The sequence below is a fragment of the Lathyrus oleraceus genome, chromosome 3 (genome assembly GCF_024323335.1).
Source record: "Lathyrus oleraceus cultivar Zhongwan6 chromosome 3, CAAS_Psat_ZW6_1.0, whole genome shotgun sequence".
NCBI lineage: Eukaryota > Viridiplantae > Streptophyta > Magnoliopsida > Fabales > Fabaceae > Lathyrus > Lathyrus oleraceus.
In genome coordinates this window covers 448686902-448693546 of record NC_066581.1, presented here as the reverse complement: position 1 = coordinate 448693546, position 6645 = coordinate 448686902, and the positions used below count along the sequence as shown (strand labels likewise).

Below are 6645 nucleotides of genomic sequence, written 5' to 3'. Positions count from 1 at the left end.
TACTTCACCATAGTGTGTCTGCTAGCATACATCCCGAAGGAGCCTTCATGGATTTCCATGATTTGGTTTGCTTCTTGCTTGTTCACACATCTTAGCAAAATCGTATCATAATTTCTTTTGTACAATACCCCTCCACTTAAGAAGAACTTGGAAGATAGTTTTCGAAGGTTCTTCTTGTCAGTAATGGATGCGTCGTTAGGGTATTCTTGGCATTCTAGGAATCTCATGATGTTGTAGAACCAAGGATAACCGCCGGCTTCGTCTTTGGCCGCCAAATAGTAAGCATGCTCGTCCAAGTAGCTAAGGTGAAAGGGTGGCGCTTCATTATTCCACTTGACCTTAAACATGGACCCCAAAGTTTCCAAGGCGTCATCTAGCTGATTCTCCTCTTGAGGGATGTGATAGAATGTGATATAATCAAAGTAAGGGAGTAGTTTCAGGACATGCTCCTTATAGGGAATGAGCTTGTGATCTCTAGTGTCCCAATCTCCTTTGACTTGGCTGATCACCAAGGTTGAATCTTAATAAACTTCCAGGATTTTGATCCTAAGATCAATAGCAGCCTTAATACCAAAGATACAAGCCTCATACTCTGCCATATTGTTTGTACATTCAAAACACAATCTTGCGGTGAAGGGGAGGTGATAACTACCCCAATGCCATTGCCGTGAGCGTTATAAGCTCCATCAAAGACCAAAGTCCAACGGGGCCCAGGCTCGGGTCCTTCTTCAAGGCTGAGAATGTTGCAATCCCTAATCAACATGATATCTTCATCGAGAAATTAAAAACGCATGGACTGGTAGTCTTCCAAGGGTTGTTGTTCCAGATAGTCGAACATTACACTCCCTTTAATGGCCTTTTGAGTGACATGTTGGATGTCATACTCGGTTAATGCCATTTTCCATCGGGCTACTCTACTAGTTAGAGCAGGCTTCTCAAAGATGTATTTGACGGGGTCTATCTTAGAGATCAACAATGTTGTATGGGTGAGCATGTACTATTTTAAGCGTTTGGAAGCCTATGCTAGTGCGTAATAAGTCTTTTCGAGCATCGAATATCTACTCTCGTAATCAGTGAGCTTCTTGCTTAAGTAATATATTGCGTGTTCCTTTCTACCAATTTCATCATGTTGACCAAGAGGTTCTTGTAATGGTTTGCCGGGTACATGATTAATGGTTTGCCGGGTACAGGAGGAATTAAAACAAGAGGTTCTTGTAAGTACTCCTTGATCTTTTCAAAAGCTCTTTAGAAATCATAATTCCAAATGACGATTTGATCCTTTCGGAGAAGTTTGGAGATCAGCTCATAAGTGGCCGTTAGGTGAGGCATGAACCTAGCAATGTAGTTCAATCTACCTAGGAATCCTCAAACTTCCTTTTCAATTTTGTGTGGAGGCATATCTTGTATGACCTTCACTTTCTCAGGATCTACTTCAATCCTACATTGGCTGACAATAAAACCTAGCAATTTTCCAGATCTTACCCCAAACGTGCACTTGTTGGGATTTAGCCTCAATCTGAACTTCCTTAGCCTCTCAAACAGCTTTTCCAGATTGACAAGGTGTTCCTCACCGGTTTGAGATTTATCTATCATATTGTCAACGTAGACCTTGATCTCTCTATGGATCATATCATGAAAGACAGTGACCATGGCTCGTTGATATGTAGCACCGGCGTTCTTCAATCCAAAAGGAATGACCTTATAGCAGAAAGTTCCCCATGGGGTTATGAAAGTGGTTTTCTCCATGTCTTCTTGAGCCATTCAAATCTTGTTGTAACGGGAGAATCCATCCATAAAAGAGAAGACAGAGGGCTGGGCAGTATTATCCACTAACACGTTAATGTGAGGTAGTGGGAAGTCATATTTGGGACTTGCTATATTCAGGTCTCTATAATCTACGCACATTCTTACTTTGCCGTCCTTTTTAGGCACGGGAACAATGTTGGCAATCCACTGAGGATAATTAGAAACTGCTAGGAAACCGACGTTAAGCTGCTTTTGTACCTCCTCCTTGATTTTCATAGCCATATCGGGATGAGTCCTTCATAGCTTTCTCTTTACTGGAGGATAATCTTCTTTAAGAGGCAGATGGTGGACCACGATACCAGTATCAATGCCACGCATGTCTTGGTATGACCATGCAAATACATCTATGTACTTTTTCAAGAGCTTGATCAGTTTTGTTTTCACCTCATCTTGCATAGCTGAGCAGACTCATACTTATTTTGCTCCCTCGTTTGACCCAAGGTTTACCACTTCCACTGATTCTTTTGCAGTTGGATGAGCTTTCCCTCTTGTTTGAGCAGTCTTGCCAATTCTTCGGGGAGCTCGGCCTCTTACTCGCAATCTTTATCAGCTTGATTAATTCTGGTTATCAAAGTCATGCGAGACTATAACAGAATTGTCGTTGGTGGTTTTCGAGGGTGATCTGCACGATTTAGGGTTCATGCTTTTATTGATATGAAGGCAAAATGATTTAAAAAGAAATTTTAAAACAAAAGAAAATTGCCATTTTGAAAAGGTGAAATAATAAATGAAAGACAAGGATCACAAAATTGACTGCGAAACATGGATCTTTTTCAGTAATGATTTTAATAGGGAAATTTGATGGGCCCCTACAAATGGTTCCCACATGCCTTGGGCTTGACACAGGTTTTTGATTTTAATGAAAAAGAGAAACAAATAGGGGAAATTACATTTCAATTAAAGTTACTTCCGGTATCTCGGTTTCGGTCCACTTGGTGGCACCCCTTCCATTAGTCTTCTTGGAGACCAGTCTTGTATCTTCAACGTCATCTCCTATGGCACATACACGGTCCTCATTAGGTAACCAACACTTGATAAGTATTCAGATAACGGGAGCACTTATCCCTTTGTAGCTGTCGGCACAGACTTCTTCAAATTCTGGAGTTGTATCCCAAACTAGTACGATCCTTGTTGGTAGCCAGCTCCAACATCCTTCCACAACCTAAAGGGCATCCAATCCATATGATTATAAAAGCATTCTGGAGAGAGGCCATTGGAAATTTGACTTTATTGGGTTCATCCCTTGCTGGGCAAACCATTTTAACATTGACTACCTCGAACGATTGAAATTGGATTTCCTTTATCTCCCCCTCTCATTCAATATAGCAGAACGACTCCAAATGGCTTACCAGAAAATCCTCTTCACTTTCCACCACTACCAGCTTGTTGTTCACTACAAGTTTCAACCTCTAGCGGAGCGTCGAAGTGACGGCTCCGGCGGAATGAATCCAAGGTCTCCCAAGCAGGAAACTGTACGCTAGATGGATATCCATTACAAAGAAGGTTATGAAGAAGACACAAGGCCTATCTTCATGGGCATGTCTATATCACCAATTACGGTTCTCCTCGACCTGTCAAACGCTCTCACCACCAGTTCGCTGGGTTTCATGGAAGTCCTTCAATAGTCAGCTTAGCCAAATAGCCTTTAGGCGTCACATTAAGGGAGGAACCGTTGTCCACCAGAACCCTAGATAGAACTATGTCCACACACTCAATGGAGATGGAGGGCCTTGTTTTGGTTTCTTCCCTTAGTGGGGAGATCTGTGTCATTAAATCCGAAACTTAAGATGGTGGCTATATTGTTGACTACATGACATACCACGATTTCTTGGTGTACGCGAGCATCCTTTAATAATTTTACCAAAGCATCTCTATGGGCCTCTGAGTACATCAATAGAGATAACATTGAAATTTTGGAGGGTGTCTGGTTGAGTTGCTTAACTACTCGGTAGTCACTCCTCTTGATGATTCGTAGGAACTCGACCACTTCACTTGTTGCTGGAGGGTCTTGCCTTGGTTGGGCATTATCAACCTACTTTCCCCTGTCTTGGGTTGTGACAACATGAAATAATATCACACTTTTGGACTTGATTTAATTAAATTATGTTATTATTTGTTTTGATTTATTTTATATTATTCGATATTACTTGGTATTTTTCTTTCTATTTATTCCAGGCAACATTATTTGAAGCATACGTGAAAAAGAAGAAAAGGAGGTGCAAAAAGATGATAAGAAGCAATTTCCACTAAAGCTCAGCCCACAACTATCAACCAGAAGCGCTGAAGCTGTGACGACCGCCACACAAGGTGTGACGAGCGTCACGCCCCCCTGCTTTGTGTTACGAATGTAACACATGGTGTGACGAACGTCACACCCCCATTCCTATATTTTTGGGTTTGACGCGTAACAGAAGCACGTTCATCCTGCTTTTTTGCTTGACCAGTAGACTCGTTGAAACTTGCTGAATGGAAGAAACGGTCACTTGATGGATTGATATAAACAGGACCAATTGTGGAACCCTGCTGCGGGCACTCAATTTTTCCAGTTTTCGGCACAACATTATTTTTATTGTTTTTCTTATTTTCCAGCACTCTACTTACCTAGCAATTTTTATTTCCTTTTCTTTTCCAGCAAATTTTGAAGCATTCAATTAATTTTCTCACAATAGTTTCTACACCGGAAACTATTGTGTAATTTTTACTGGATCTAACCTTACGTTAGATCATAGTATTTTATTCCTTCGTTTTTATTTTCTTGTCCGATCGAAGATTGTAAGAACAAATCCAACCGGTTTGTGGTGGAGAGTTCAAGCATCGAAGCTAGGAATAATCAAGATTTCTATTAATTTTACAGGTTCTTTAATTTTATTGTTTAAATTTATATATGCTCTGCACTGCTATTTATTTATACTGTCTGTCCGATATGGCTATATGTAAGCATAATTATTGTTTAGGCTTGTTTAGCATGTCTGGCTAAATAAACTTAGATATCGGTATGTAAAGTAAGCGGAATGAAGGAATCAAAACTAAGTTGGTTTAATTTTGTTTAAAAACATAATCACTCTTTTTATGGTCTCAATTTACAGAGTTAATACCAAGGTTTTTGTACGAGAGTAAAAGACATAAAGAAGTTAAAATCAATAGAACGACGGTTTGAGCTTTTAACTGGACAGTGTAAATTGGACATTAATTTTAAATCAGGGCGAAAGCAATTTTTAGAGTTAATTAAATTCTAATCATTTTCAAAAAGTATTTTTAAAGGTTAAATGTGAGGACGAGAGTTAAGCATTTAAGTTTAATTATATAATCTAAGTCAACAGAGCGAGAGTCTGAGACAAGGGTGTTTAAATGGTTAGCATTTTCTTAAAAAGAGTTTCTATAGATTCTATTATTTTCAAAAAGTGATTTTGGACTTAACTAATTAGTGACAGCGCATGTTAATATAAAGTCATAGTCTATTCAACAGAGCGAGAGTTTGAGAAAAGGCTTTTAACTCAATAGTGTCTACTGAAAAGATTTACTTTAAAACTACGAAACCAACGAAGATTTGATTCCCTAATTACGACGAACTGCATACCGATATCCGCTTATTTGATATTTAATCTAGATCTTATTTTAGTTTTATTTTTTTCCCTAATCAACAAAGTATCATCCGCCTTAGCTTTACGAAGTAACCTTAGAAAACGGTATATCGATTCATAAGTCCCTGTGGGATCGATATCTTTTATTACTACGCGATTAGACTGTGCACTTGCAGTTAATACCCCAATAGACTTATAAAGTCGCGATCAAGTTTTTGGCGCCGTTGCCGGGGACTTTTATTTAGTCGATATCGTAACTCTTCCGTTACGCTGTAGAGACTAAGGCAATTTTTATTTCTTTCTTTCGTTGATTTGTATGCCACACACTCAATCACAAGGCGAACCGTATTACTTACGAATCAACGACGTTGAACGATATCTCCGAGTCTTACGACGAATTCGGGAGTATCGTGCTGCAAACAATCTTCCTCCAATCAAAATTCCTGATCTCAAAAATCTTCTTCCTTCGTCGATACCCGAGATGGCAGAACCAACTCGTGCTCTTCGAGATTACGCCGCTCCATCGTAAGACGAGTCGCATTCGAGTATTGCTCCACCCGCAATCGAAGCAAACAACTTCGAACTTAAACCTTCTCTGTTACAGGCAGTGCAACAGAATCAATTCTCTGGAAATCCTACCGAGGATCCAAACCTTCATTTATCCGTATTTGTTCAATACGCTGATACTGTTAAAGCTAATGGTGTCACTTCAGAGGAAATTCAACTTCGTCTTTTTCCTTTCTCGTTAAGAGATAAAGCTAGAAGATGGCTTCAGTCTCTTCCTTCCAACTCAGTCACCACATGGAATGAGTTAAAGAAAGTCTTTCTTGCCCGATATTTTCCTCCAAGCAAAACAGCTATGTTAAGAGCCCAGATAAATGGATTTAAACAGAAAGATACCGAGTCTCTTTTCGAAGCTTGGGAAAGATACAAAGACATGATGAGACTTTGTCCACACCATGGTTTAGAGGACTGGTTAGTAATTCATACCTTCTATAATGGTCTCTTATACAACACAAGGTTAACAATAGACGCCGCCGCAGGTGGTGCGCTTATGGATAAACCTTACGCTGACGCTTATCAACTTATCGAAAGCATGACCCAAAACCATTATCAGTGGGGAAGCGACCGAACAATGGTAGAAAAACCTCAAATGAAAAGTGGCATGTACGAGATAAGTAGCCTTGATCATGTTAATGCAAAACTGGATACTCTTGCCCAGAAAATTGAAAGTTTAAATGTATCACCTCCAGCCGCC

General features: G+C 39.8%; 1 non-coding gene across 1 annotated transcript; it reads right to left on the bottom strand.

The window, feature by feature from the left end:
- Positions 1-6246: 6246 nt before the first annotated feature.
- LOC127133930 (small nucleolar RNA R71) lies at positions 6247-6353 on the bottom strand. Its single transcript, XR_007807725.1, has one exon. It is a non-coding gene; the product is annotated as a small nucleolar RNA R71 (small nucleolar RNA).
- Between the last annotated feature and the right edge of the window lie 292 nt (positions 6354-6645).